This window comes from Pan paniscus, chromosome 5 (assembly GCF_029289425.2).
Source record: "Pan paniscus chromosome 5, NHGRI_mPanPan1-v2.0_pri, whole genome shotgun sequence".
Lineage (NCBI taxonomy): Eukaryota > Metazoa > Chordata > Mammalia > Primates > Hominidae > Pan > Pan paniscus.
Window position 1 is genome coordinate 76,553,574 of NC_073254.2, and position 15,551 is coordinate 76,569,124.

Genomic DNA, 15,551 nt, shown 5'->3' on the forward strand with positions numbered 1-15,551 from the left:
CAATACTACAAGTTAGTATTAATACTAATACTGTAAGTAGATAGAAGTGAAGTTATATACTATTTATCAGCTGCTGTTAATTTCAAGGGATGAGAAATGAAATGCTCTGAGTCATTAAAATAGATAGGTATAACAAACAAGTATGATACATCCAGTCATAATGGAAAACCATGGGAAAGATAATATATTCTATACGTAACTGCTATTATGAGTTAATTCCCATAGGGTTAAAAATTATTAAACAATCTCTTTTTATAATAAAACCACAGGTGCCAATATCATTGGAATGGACAAGATATTTAAATATAAAAAATATATAGCTTATTTAGCCAGCATTTGGTGTACATATTTTAGACAGTTAATTTTTCATTCAAGATTTTTTCCATTTAGAAATTGGCCTTTAATCTGAGGACTGCAAGAGAATTAAAACATACAAGTTAATCTCTCTGATATTAGAAATTAGTGCTCACATGTGTGATTATTTGCTTTGCTGAGAATTCAGTTTCCTTACATTCACATTGGTATGAAAATAAACCACATCAACCCTTTAAACTCCCTAAATAACTTTTATTTTACACATTTTAAGTATAGGAATATTAAAATATATTCAAAGAAGCAGAAATATCTCAACAATTTTTACTCAAAAATTGAAAAATTGATCATTTTGTGTACTAAAAAATATTACATAAAATATATTGTCTTTTTGCATGTATATGTTTCAATCCAAATGCAAATACATCTCTCTGTGCTCAAATATCACTGGCTCTCACAGAATAACAAAGCAAAGATCATGGGTTTTATTAGTATATTTCTAAAGTATCTTTGAAATTCCATTAAGATTGAATAATTTTTAAATATTTTTGAAATTTTATTACTGTATTATTTACTTATTCAATGCATTCAGTGAATAATGTTACATGGAAAGCCTTGTGCTACAGGGCAGTCATGTTTGCGTATAAATGTAACATAACTTTTTGTCTTCCAAAATTAACGAGTACACTAAATACATTAAACATAAATAGATATATAGGTATATTGATAGATAGATAGTAAACAGTATAACTTCCTGCAGTTATTTTTCTGACTGGTTTGTTTTGAGAAAGTCAAAGATGTAAATCTCCCACTCACAGCCAACTTATTGTGAGACAAGAAAAGACCATAGTCTCATGATCGAGAATAGCAAAGTCTCCACTCTGGGATCCACTTGGAATACAATCAGTACTTTTTCTAAAAATTATATACAGAATCCAAAAACAGTATTTGAAATTAAAATTGGGAATTGCTGTTTGTCATTTTGGACAAATCATTTAATCTCACCAACTCCCAGTTTCCTGATCTTTAATATGGGCAATAGTGATGTCTACTTGAAGTATCAATGAGATAACCTGTGATAGGGCTGTTTTAAGTGTCTAGTACATATCAGGTGCTCAATAACTATTAATAATTGGTATTTGTCAACTCAGTAAACATATAGAAGCAAAGCTTCTCTTTTTAGTATTCATAAAGGTTGCAGCACTGGAGAGATTTCATCTTCTTGAAATATTCTGAAACATGAAATAACCATATATGCCCTCTTAAGTTTTAGTTGATGGTATTTAATGTTCACAGGATGAAATATAGGCTGATTATTCATGAGGACAGTGACATATTTGCTCTACTCATAGATTAAGAATCAAGATAGATGATCTATATAAGGCATCTAGTGTAGAATTATGATCAGCTTTGCAATGATTCCTTTTATAAAAAATGGGTATTTTGCCTCATTTGAGGCAACTTCATACCTCAAATAAGAAGGAAATATATTTATATATGCTTTCGCTTTTTGAATATAACAATGTGCATACAATTCTGCAAATTATCTCCCTTTGTAAACACTCTTCAATATCTTCTTTTCAGTTTAGCTTTTATTTTTTGCTTACTTTGACCCTTTATTACATGAATGAGCGATGAGCAATTTTATAACAAAACACTAATCTTTTGTTTTATTGTGTAGAATTATTATTAGAACATAGCAAAAAATTTTCTATAAATAATGCTTTCCACTGACTAATTAGGCTCAGTGGTACATGACATTATTAAATGAACTGTTACATGCTTTTGGTACAAGTATATAGAAGCTATTGAACCCTAGTTTGAAATGGACATAATTTTAACTATATCACGTATTTCTTTGGCTGTCACAATTCATGAGTTGTCAGTAGGATTTCAGTGCTGTAAACATCAGTATAATCTCTAGTTACTTCAATACTTTAATCTAGTTGACTTTGCTACTGAATTCATTGGTGCAAGCTGCACTACAGCTGTGTGTTAATAGTGATTTATATTCTTCCTCATTCAAGTCCCAAATGGAATCTCACCTGTGTTTGCATGATGTTCCAAAATCACTTGTTACTTATTAAGTAAAAGGTTATTTTCATGCATCAGACTTTAGAAATTTAAATGACCAGAGTCTGGGGAAAGAATATGTGAGTTGACAACAATGATTTCATTTTGACAGTTTTTCTTTAAGAAAAAAAAATGTCACATTCACCCAGAAACTCTTGGCATGTACCTAAAGTCAGGTGAAGTTTTTACTGTTTTGTGATTAGAAGCATTATAAAGCCTGCTTACTACAAAACATTAGTAATAATGCCAAATTACTGCAAAGAGAAAGGAAATCAGAATTCTGTTTGTCTTTGTTTACCATCACTGCGGCATACTTTGAACTCAATTTTAATTATGTATTTTCATGTCTTCCTCTTTTCTCAGACTGTGAGTGATTATTCCTTAGCATTGAGCACAAGTCCATTTTCTATGTTTTAATTCTACCCAGCCTCTTCCCTGTTACTTCCCTCTTAATATACTCTGTATCAAGGCATGGTGGAATGTCTCTTAAAGACCCCAGTTTCTTTATGACTCTATGTCCCTAACTATGGTAATCTTTTTCTACATGGAACTCCTTCTACTTGTTCATCCAGGAAGGTATTCATCATCCTCCTGAGATTCAGCTCAATGGTCAGCTTTGTGTTATGTATTTACCCACCCTCCTAGGCAAGATTCACCCTTTCTCACTTGTCTTGTGTAAGACTCTGCTCACACCTTCAGGTAGATCAGCTCTCATTGTACCTGAGCTCTTTTTTTTTTTAATCTTGATCTCATTCTTTATCACAATGGTTTTTAACATCTAGTATGCATAAGCATTATAAGGATGCTGTGCGAAAAATGCAGGCCTCTGAGCCCCATTCTTCAGATTTTGATGCAACTGGACTCAGCAGGGGCTCAGAAATCTGGAGTTTCATTTACAGTGTTCCTAATGCAGAAGCCTGAGATCATACTTTTTAAAAACCTATAGTAACTGTGAATTAATCAAAGCCTGAGCAATACCTTATTTGTTTCTGCATACATAAGTCAAGAATAGTGATATTCAATAAATATTTGTCGAATAAATGAATGAGTAATTTAAAAATACTAAATAATTTCTATGTGAATAATTTGTAAGCTGACTGACAGTACAGACACATAGATTTGTGGCTATGTTTACAACTGTTCTTATGGAACTTTAACAAGTAGTCAATGTCAATTTAAGGGTTGCTACTAAACTTAATTCTTGGTATTCTTTTTTCCTAAAATTTTTCCTGAATAGTACTTGAATAAAAATGATAAATATAAGATGTGTTAGGAAGTATAACTAGTATCCTGTTTTAAGAATTTATATTCAAAAGATAGTTCAAAACCAGCAATATGAAGCTTAAACAACAAGGTGAAATGTCACAGAGATAAATGTGCATTTCTAGGTTTAGGTTAAAAAAATCAATTGTGAAAACTCAAGATAATGTTAGAACTGGTTTGACAACAGTTAATTTAGAAATAACCTAAGTTTTCAGTTGGTAACAAGTTTAATAAAACACAATAATATGACATAGCCACTTAAGAAAACCACAACTTCAGATTATGTTGAAGGACTTTTGAAGAAAGAAACACAGGATGTAATAGTGCCATTTCTTTGTGCCAGTCAACTCTCATCTGATATATCTCAAGATCACTGAGCCCAACTTTAAGATGAACACTAGGACCACTGGAATGGCTTCAGAAGAAAACATCTAAGATATTTGGTGAAATGGGAATTATGATATACCAAGAATAGTTGAAGGAAATCAGGTCTATGGGCAATTATTCTTGATACCAGTTTGTTACTGGTATAGTAATGCTGCATAACAAACAACTACAAAATATCAACATCATACAACAATAAGAAATTACTTAGTTCATGTGCTTTTGGTTTCGCTGGAAGTTGGCTGATCTAGGCTGGGCTTCCTGTACTCTGTTCTAGCTATGCAGAGAGCTGGGCTTGGCACTCCCTGAGGTCTGAGCTCCTCATGTGTTCATTCTGAAGCCAAAACTAAGAGAAAATCAGGCACGTGGGGGAGCTCTTTTCATGGCAATGGCAAGAAGACAAGCGGAAACGCATAAACCTCCTAAGACCTAGGTTACCTAGAGGTGACTTTACTGTATCAGTTGAGGCAATATACATTACAGCAAAAAGTCAGAAAAACATACTCTGCCACTTTATTGAGAGGTACTGAAAAATCACACAGAAAAGGTCATGAAAGTAGGGAGGGGTGAAGAACTGTAGCCAAGAATACTCTACCACATTCTGGGTTGGATATTGACAGAGGGATATTTTCTTCTTTAAGCAAGGCTGACATGTGGATGCAAAAACAACCTAGATTCATTTATGTGTAGGTTTACATGACACATTAGAGACCAATGTATGCAAATGGAGATTACAAGGAGGTAGATGTTGTTTCAGTTTTAGAGTTTCCCAATAAGCTGAGGTGTTTAAAAAATAGAATGAAGTATTTGGGAAGCAATATGATATTAGGACAGAGAGTCCATCTTTGGAATTGGACAGAAACCAGTTTAAAGTTTGGACCTTTTACTTATTAAGCTATAAAGTCCTGAACATGGCAAACATTTTGAATCCTAGTTTTTTTATCTGTAACATGAGGATAAAATTATCTACTTCATTAGATAATGTTTACACAGTACTTAATACAGGCATCTGGCACATAGCAAATGCTTAGTATTGTAGCTATTATTAGTAGTAGTAGTAACGTTCTACCTTTAGAAATGGTTGTGCCCCCCGCCTAGCCTTTTACACTTCTCTTTTGCTTCTTTCATATGTCTCCTATAATTTAATAGTACTGAATATTATGTAACTCAAGTCCACAATTATTTATCCTCAAATTCCAAATCCAAAAGCTATAAAACCAAAAGTTTCTTCTTAAATAGGGTGTCTGAAAGAATTAAGCAACAAAATTCTGACCTAAAGTGATAAAAAGCTATTTATAATGATTTATATCTTGCTTAGTATAGTTCTTCATATATTAAATACAATAATATTAATATATATTTTTGGCCCAGAAGTCACAAGTAGTGATATGCAATATACAAAATATGCATTGTATTGTCTTTCTAAAATACAAAAAATTCTGAATATGAAACATCTGGTGTACAGCATTGCAACTGGAGGATTGTGAACCTATACTTTAATGTACCATATTTGTTAACCATTCTATTTCTAGCACCTAGCAAAATAGCAAACCCTTAATAAACATGAACTTAATAATACATCAAAAGATGTTGAAGAAATTTTAAATTCTAATTATAAAAAATAAATAATATCTGTATCTTCTTTTGACTCTATCCTATATTTTTCCCAGATAAATTTGATTTTTCTTTTCTGAAGTTCTCCAAAGATATAAAGTGTGTTGTTATTAGTTTTCCAATTCTATGATTTAAGACCACAAAGATCTATCTTTTTCCATGTGGACTGCAGTGTTAGAAGAGAAATATCTTCCTTATCTATATCCTTGTAGTACAATTTGAAGTCAGGTGATCTGATACCTTTAGCTTTTTTTTTTTTTTTCCCTTAGGATTGCTTTGGCTTTTCAGGCTCTTTTTTTGATTCCATATGAATCTCAAGCATATAGTAAGCAAACAGCATGGTACTTGTATACAATATACACATAGATCAATGAAACAGAATGTAGAACCCAGATATAAAACCACATATTTACAGCCATCTGATCACTGGCAAAACTGACAACAATATAGACTGGGGAAAGAACACACCTTCTTCAATAAAGGATGTTAGAAAAAATGGATGGCCATACACAGAAGAATGAAACTAGATCCCTATCTTTTACCATGTACAAAAGTCAACTCAAGATGTATTAAAGTCTTAAATGTAAGACCTGAAACTATAAAAGCACTAGAAAAAAACTTAGGAAAAACTCTTCTACGCTTTGGTCTAAGCAAATAATTCATGACTAAGACCACAAAAGCACAGGTAACAAAAACAAAAATAGACAAACGGGACTACATTAAATTAGAAAGCTTCTGCACAGCAAATTAAATAATTAATAGAGTGAGCAGACAACCTGCAGAATGGGAGAAAATATTTTAAAACTATTCATTTAACAAAGGACTAATATCCAGAATCTACAAGGAATCTAAACAACTCAACATAACAACAACAACAACAAAAAAAACCCCAAATAATCCCATTAAAAAGTAAGCAAACACATAAATAGACATTTTTTCAAAAGAAGACATAAAAATGACCAACATCAACATTACCAATCATTAGAGAAATGCAAATTAAAACCACAATAAGATACCATCTCACATCAGTCCAAAAGGCTGTTATTAAAAAGTCAAAAATAGCAGACGTTGGCAAGGATGTGGAGAAAAGGAAATGTTTATAAATTGCTGGTGGACATGTAAATTAGTACAACCTATATGGAAACTAGTATGTAGATTTCTCAAAGAACTAAAAATAGAACTACCATTTGATACAGTGGTCCCACTACTGAGTAACTACCCAAAGGAAAATAAATCATTTTATATATACGTATAAAAAATACCTGCACTCATATGTTTATCACAGCACTATTCACTATAGCAAAGATATGTAATCAACCTAAGTGTCAATCAGTGATGACTGCATAAAGAAAACACAGTATATGTACACAATGGAATACTACTCATCCATAAAAAAGAATGAAATCATGTATTTTGCAACAACATGGATGGAACTGGAGGCTACTATCTTAAGTGAAATAACTTAAACACAGAAAGACAAATACTGCATTTCTCCCTTATAAGTAGAGCTAAATAATATGTACACATGGATGTAGAGTGTGGAATGGCAGACAATGGAGACTCAGAAGAGTGGGGGAACCAGATGGTAAGTGGGTGATGAGAAATTACTTAATAGGTCCAATGTACAATATGTGGGTGATGGTTACCCTAAAAGCCCTGACTTCAATCTATGCATAGAACAAATTACAACTATGCATAGAACAAATCTATGCATAGAACAAATTACAACTATGCATAGAACAAATCTATGCATAGAACAAATTACAACTGTACCCCATAAATTTATACAACAAATATAAAAACATCTCTCTTCTCTCACTACCAATGTGCAAGTGCAAAATAACAAGACCTGGAGGCTGTTTTTTTAACATGCAAATTGACTAAGAAACCAAAGAAAACAACGAAAGCATAGAAATGTTGCTCAAAAAAAGGATGGAATGGCAACTAATGGAGAATTTATTGAGCTCAGATAACTACATTGGCCTGGTGCAGAAAAAAGATGATTTTTTCCAAACATGAATTTGGTCTTGTAAATTCTAGGTTTGATGATAACCTAAAACTCTATCCTAATACCACTTTTTTTCTTTTTTCTTAGTGGTGTATTTAGGCTTTCTTGTTTCCTTCCTATCGCCTCAGCTATATGCCCCAACACTTTCAAATATCTGATCTGCCTGAAGAAAATGTAATTCTATAGTAATGAATCATATTCTCATTTCTTTGTCTTTGCAAGTGATGAGGTCCTTGCCTAAGTTTTACTTAACATTACAATCTCAGCCTGGCATCAGCTCTTCTGGGAAGCCTTGTAATACTTTCTCTTCACCCTCTATCTATGTGACCTCCCATGCTCCCTCATGTCCTCTAACACATCCTCCCAGCACAGTACTTATCACATGCTATGTGTTTATTTGAGTGTCTCTCTTCTTCTCTAATTGTTTACAAATAGTCCTCTGTATTTTAGTATGTCCTTCCTACTGTGCCTTTGGAAGAATTTCCTGTATACTGAGTTTTTTTTTTCTCTATCTTGATTATTTTCTGTTGGACAGAATTTAGAAAATCAGGACCATAGCTATCTATAGATATATTTGAATCCTTAAAATGTTTAATTTCTTTAAATTAGTTGCCAGTATCTAAAAATCAGAGTATTGCACAGAAAAACTGACGTAGCAGGTTATATTTTTTTAAAATGGCTACAACATTTTTTTTTTTCCATTCTTGAACCATGCTGTCACCCACTGACAGGTAAAGACTTATCCCTTCTCTTGAATCTGGCTGGACTTGTGAGGTGCTTGTAACTACCAGAATGAGGCTAAGTCATAAAAAGTAATGCAACTTCTCTTTTGTTTTTCGGGATACTCATATCTGGTACCCTGAGCTGCCATGCTATGAGGAAGCCTAAGTGACATGGAGAGGACTGTATGGGTGTTCCTTGCAGCAGTGCTAATTAAGGGACAAGCTGACAGCCAGCATCAACTGTTATGTATAATATGAGAAGAATCCCTAGGTGATTTCACATCCCAGCCATTGAGTCACCCTTGGCTTCTGAGCCTTTGCAGCTGCGGCCCCAGACATAGTGGAGCAGAAACAAGCCACCCTTGTTGTACTTTGTTAAGACTCCAGATGTACAAAAAAATTCCTGAGCATAGTAAAAATGGTTGTTCTATACTACTAGGTTTTGGGGTGGTTTCTTAATGCAGGAATAGTAACTGGAAAACCTAGACTTCCAGCTCTTCTTGGGGAGGAAAAGATAACAAGCATTACTGACCTCCATTTTTTTTTAAAAACCTAGGCTACATGGCCACAATATCCTAATGTTGAAAAAACGATAGTTGCTTTAGATAGGGCACATACATTCCAGTCTGCCACAGTCTCTACCACTCCTTATTGCATACTTTGACAGTCGTATACATTCATAAACATTCCTGATTCCTTAAATATGTTATTCATATGTTAAACTTTTTTGTGTGTGTGTGAAGCTAGACTTCTCTTCACCTACCAGTGAAACCAGAATTTCACCTTAGGTTCTTTCTGTCCTTAATGCTGGGCTTTTTGCAACACATCAGGTTCTTTCAGAATTTAGGATGATCTAATGCTTCCTATTTTTGAAGCACTGATTGTGTATGGTTTACCCAATACCTTCTTGTTTCCTCCTGAGGAGTGTTTCCAATTCTAAATTAACCTGGTGAGGAGAAATGACTGACATGTTGACATGCCTTGATCTCAATAAAAGATTAAGCAGGTTTCAGTTACTATCTAAAACACTTCCTTAGGTTTTCTTGAGAGACTTGTCATTCATGTGAGTAGAGAAAATGGTTTTTCTAACTCTTCTTATTAGAGTTTCATAAAAAGTATTTTAATGGTATATTTTTAAATACAGATTGACTATTTAAACTACTTAGGCAAGTAGTTTAGTTATTATCAAAATTAACCTTAAATTAATTAAAAAATCAACAAATACAAAGTATACATACTGATAATTTGAAGAAACACATTGTTTCTTTCCTAAAACTAACAGTGGTTCTCTGAAGTGCCTAAAATAAATACGTCAAATAAGAACTAAAAAAAGAGAGAGAGAAAAAAAAACAGTGTTTATTGAGAGCTGAATTCTCATCCTGTGATGGTAAATTCAAACAATATCAAACCTACTGTTTATGCATGCAGAGGTCTGTAGATGGCAGGAAAATACAATTAAATTGTAGAATAACTGTGGGAAAGTAATTAAATCCAATAACCTGTAAATTCAATCTCATCATAGACTATAGCATTGAGACATTAGAGAATTAAATTACAAAATGAGGGCGAGTGACTTTATAGTGAATAGTGCCACTTAAATGAATAGGACAAGCTTAATATTATAACTTTTATTAAGTTACTGGATAACTGCAGTGTTTCACACTTTAGTTTTCATTAGAGGGATTTCTGTAGACTCAGTATCAAATATAAGGACTTACATTAAACATATAGCCTAAAAACAGTAAATAATTTCTTCTTTTTTTCTTGCTCAGAAGTATCTTTTGGTCAGAACTTTTTGCAAAGCATGCAGATAGCTCCCTATTTTCTTATATTAAATGCATATTCTCTCTGGCCTTTTGAGGTACATAACAGACGTCTGAATTGATTTAGGTTTTCAGGTAGTAGTATCTGTTGGTCTTTATGTCTAACACTGTGGAGTTGGCAGATATGGGTTCAAATCCAACATTTACTATTTAAATATATTATACTTGGAAAAATCACTTAACATTTCTAAAATTTAAATTTTCTCTATATAAAATGAAGAAAAAAAATACCTGCTTCATATGTTGTTGCAGGGATTAAATGAGATAAAACACCTCCAAACACTTAGCGTAGCAGCTAGCACAAAATGATTGTTAGCTATTATAAACTGATAGCTCCAAGTAGTGTTTGAGCAAAAAAAGCAGTGGCTCCCATCCTACAGGCTCTGACCCTTGAGGAGCTAAGAAGTTTGTGCGAGGGGTTTGAGAACCTATTCTTCCACCAAATGTAGATATGTATATTCACTGTATATTCTTTCTTTTGCTTTCTCATAAATAAAATATACATTGTATTTAAAAGCATTACTGTTTCCATAACAATTTCATATCATTATTTATATGTTCAAGCAACTGGCACTAATATGTACAATTACTACTTATTGAAGTGTGATAAAAATTTTAGATGTTGTGCTGGATCTTTTCAATTTGCTGTCCCACTTTCTTTCTTGCCTCCATCCTGTTCTCTCCCTAGAGGATGACTAATGGCAACACCGTCTATTGGATCGGTTTTCCTCTGCTTCCTACTGGGTCCATCCAGTGGGAGTAATGGTAGGAGACTGGCAGGAGAAAGGAGAGTGAGATCAGGGTACAAACTCCCTGTACTTCCTCCTGTAGGATGGCCGTGGTTGCCATTCTGAAGTAGAGGTCTCAGTTCCTGTCAGGTGGCCTCTCCCACAGCTTTCTCTGTTTCCCTTTCATTTCTATTTTTGGTAGTAGAGCACCTCACCTTATGGATATTATCTTCAGGGGACTAAATTGTCCCTTGTGGTACTCGTCCACTGAAAATAGTTCCCTGGTTAAACTCTCCACAAATTATCCTAATTTAGGAGTCTAATTCCCAGCCCCCACACTGTTTCAGCCCTGATAACTACAAATATTCAAAAAAGGTTTTCATTCTAGAGCACTTTATAATAATGCCTTATATTTCAGAGGGAGGTATCTATCTACATCTATATCTATGTCTAATCTACATCTGTATCTATACATCTTTGCTCTCCTAGTACATTCTCCACAGAAGAGAGGCTTCTTTTCCTAGGTTGTGTGAGTTCCTCACCTGATTCATTATTTAAGAAAAGCAAAGACTTCCATTTTAATATTTTGCCTATTATACCAATCTACAGTTAAAATTTTACATTGGAAGATTATAAATTTTTAACATTTCACATCCAAATTAAATTACTGTTAGAATCAAAGATCTGAATTGGTCTTTTGGCTTTTATTTGCAATATTGCCACTTGTATCTAAGTAAATGAAAACCACTTTTTTTCTACTTGTATAATTTGGTTTGGTAGAGCTTTTTTTTTTTTTTTAATTTGGACATTGGGAAATGTTGACAAAATCTTGTGAATTTCCATGATTTCAGAAGGTTGATCTTTGAAAATGTTAATGTATTTGAGGAGTATGTAAAAAAAAAAAAAGTTATCAGAACATGAACAGAATTTAAATGTTTGGTCCAATTAAAGGTGTTAATCCCAGGATGTAACTTGCCTTAAGTCAAAACTTCAAGTATGTGAGTTCCCCTGGAAACTGTAATACTAGCCCTGCAATTTGAAGCTTGCATAATCAACTCATCAATTTATTTCTTTACTTTTTCTCCTCATAGACACAGGGTAAGAGAAAAAGATGATGGTCAGAGACACCTTATATCATTGTCATCTTTACCAGTCATTAATGTGATTCAGTTAAGCTGCCTCCTGAGGACTCTTTTTTTAAAATTTATTTATTTATTATTATTATACTTTAAGTTTTAGGGTACATGTGCATAATGTGCAGGTTAGTTACATATGTATACATGTGCCATGTTGGTGTGCTGCACCCACTAACTCGTCATCTAGCATTAGGTACATCTCCCAATGCGATGCCTCCCGCCTCTCCCCACCCCACAACAGTTCCCAGAGTGTGATGTTCCCCTTCCTGTGTCCATGTGTTCTCATTGTTCAATTCCCACCTATGAGTGAGAATATGCGGTGTTTGGTTTTTTGTTCTTGCGATAGTTTACTGAGAATGATGATTTCCAATTTCATCCATGTCCCTACAAAGGACATGAACTCATCATTTTTAGGGCTGCATAGTATTCCATGGTGTATATGTGCAACGTTTTCTTAATCCAGTCTATCATTGTTGGACATTTGGGTTGGTTCCAAGTCTTTGCTATTGTGAATAATGCCGCAATAAACATACGTGTGCATGTGTCTTTATAGCAGCATGATTTAGAGTCCTTTGGGTATATAACCAGTAATGGGATGGCTGGGTCAAATGGTATTTCTAGTTCTAGATCCCTGAGGAATTGCCACACTGACTTCCACAATGGTTGAACTAGTTTACAGTCCCACCAACAGTGTAAAAGTGTTCCTATTTCTCCACATCCTCTCCAGCACCTGTTGTTTCCTGACTTTTTAATGATTGCCATTCTAACTGGTGTGAGATGGTATCTCATTGTGGTTTTCATTTGCATTTCTCTGATGGCCAGTGATGGTGAGGATTTTTTCATGTGTTTTTTGGCTGCATAAATGTCTTCTTTTGAGAAGTGTCTGTTCATGTCCTTTGCCCACTTTTTGATGGGCTTGTTTTTTTCTTGTGAATTTGTTAGCGTTCATTGTAGATTCTGGATATTAGCCCTTTGTCAGATGAGTAGGTTGCGAAAATTTTCTCCCATTTTCTAGGTTGCCTGTTCACTCTGATGGTAGTTTCTTTTGCTGTGCAGAAACTCTTTAGTTTAATTAGATCCCATTTGTCAATTTTGGCTTTTGTTGCCATTGCTTTTGGTGTTTTAGACATGAAGTCCTTGCCCATGCCTATGTCCTGAATGGTAATGCCTAGGTTTTCTTCTAGGGTTTTTATGGTTTTAGGTCTAAGGTTTAAGTCTTTAATCCATCTTGAATTGATTTTTGTATAAGGTGTAAGGAAGGGATCCAGTTTCAGCTTTCTACATATGGCTAGCCAGTTTTCCCAGCACCATTTATTAAATAGGGAATCCTTTCCCCATTGCTTGTTTTTCTCAGGTTTGTCAAAGATCAGATAGTTGTAGATATGCGGCATTATTTCTGAGGGCTCTGTTCTGTTCCATTGATCTATATCTCTGTTTTGGTACCAGTACCATGCTGTTTTGGTTACTGTAGCCTTGTAGTATAGTTTGAAGTCAGGTAGTGTGATGCCTCCAGCTTTGTTCTTTTGTCTTAGGATTGACTTGGCGACGCGGGCTCTTTTTTGGTTCCATATGAACTTTAAAGTAGTTTTTTCCAATTCTGTGAAGAAAGTCATTGGTAGCTTGATGGGGATGGCATTGAATCTGTAAATTACCTTGGGCAGTATGGCCATTTTCACGATATTGATTCTTCCTACCCATGAGCATGGAATGTTCTTCCATTTGTTTGTATCTTCTTTTATTTCGTTGAGCAGTGGTTTGTAGCTCTCCTTGAAGAGGTCCTTCACGTCCCTTGTAAGTTGGATTCCTAGGTATTTTATTCTCTTTGAAGCAATTGTGAATGGGAATTCACTCATGATTTGGCTCTCTGTTTGTCTGTTGTTGGTGTATAAGAATGCTTGTGATTTTTGTACATTGATTTTGTATCCTGAGACTTTGCTGAAGTTGCTTATCAGCTTAAGGAGATTTTGGGCTGAGACAATGGGGTTTTCTAGCTATATAATCATGTCATCTGCAAACAGGGACAATTTGACTTCCTCTTTTCCTAATTGAATACCCTTTATTTCCTTCTCCTGCCTAATTGCCCTGGCCAGAACTTCCAACACTATGTTGAATAGGAGTGGTGAGAGAGGGCATCCCTGTCTTGTGCCAGTTTTCAAAGGGAATACTTCCAGTTTTTGCCCATTCAGTATGATATTGGCTGTGGTTTTGTCATAGATAGCTCTTATTATTTTGAGATATGTCCCATCAATACCTAATTTATTGAGAGTTTTTAGCATGAAGAGTTGTTGAATTTTGTCAAAGGCCTTTTCTGCATCTATTGAGATAATCATGTGGTTTTTGTCTTTGGTTCTGTTTATATGCTGGATTACATTTATTGATTTGCGTGTGTTGAACCAGCCTTGAATCCCAGGGATGAAGCCCACTTGATCATGGTGGATAAGCTTTTTGATGTGCTGCTGGATTCGGTTTGCCAGTATTTTATTGAGGATTTTTGCATCAATGTTCATCAAGGATATTGGTCTACAATTCTCTTTTTTGGTTGTGTCTCTGCCTGGCTTTGGTATCAGGATGATGCTGGCTGGTGAACCACCTTTTCTGATTCATTTGAAATTTTCCTGAACTAACAATACTTTGCAAAATAAGTGGGGATTAATTAAAATTGTTATAGCTGCTGAACTTCAGGTGAACCTTTGTAGGGTTGTTACCTTGTGAACCTCCTCTAGAATCTCTACTGAGGATGATATAATTATTCCATTTAGGCATCTGCCAGATTCTATTTTATAATCTCACAAATTCTTTTTCACTTATGCTAACTAATCAGTTAAAGACCATTTTCTCTAAAGATTTTTATCTTTTATCTTAGTTCTACTAAGTCACACATATTCTACTATTTTATTTTCACAATTCAAAATCAGCATTTCTTCTGATTTAGACTGTGACAGTGGTCAAATAATATTAATATTGTTTGTAAATGCTGGAGGATGATTGTAATTATATATTTCTATTTTTTTTTTGAGACGGAGTCTCACTCTGTCACCCAGGCTGGAGTACAGTGGCGCGATCTTGGCTCACTGTAAGCTCCGCCTCCTGGGTTCACACCATTCTCCTGCCTCAGCCTCCTCAGTAGCTGGGACTACAAGTGCCCACCACCATGCCTGGCTAATTTTTTGTACTTTTAGTGGAGATGGGGTTTCACCATGTTAGCCAGGATGGTCTCAATCTCCTCACCTCGTGATCTGCTGGCCTTGCCCTCCCAAAGTGCTGGAATTACAGGCATGAGCTGTGGCGAGGAAGAAGCAGAGGAAGAAGCAGGCTGCCATCTTTGATGTTTTGCAGCTTTCACTGGTGATACCTTCAGGTATGGGAAAAACTGAGGCAACTAGGGTCTGAAGCAGACCCAAGCAAACCGCAGCAGGACTATAGACAAGTGGCCTGACCATAAAAAACAAACAAACAAACAAACAAACAGAAAACAACAATAACATCAA

The 15,551-nt window shown here is 34.7% G+C and overlaps 1 protein-coding gene across 11 annotated transcripts in view; it reads right to left on the bottom strand.

Moving 5' to 3' along the window:
• The window catches only part of KHDRBS2 (KH RNA binding domain containing, signal transduction associated 2), a 795,325-nt gene that overhangs the window by 217,891 nt on the left and 561,883 nt on the right, over window positions 1–15,551 (bottom strand). The gene's annotated exons all lie outside the window — the stretch shown is intronic.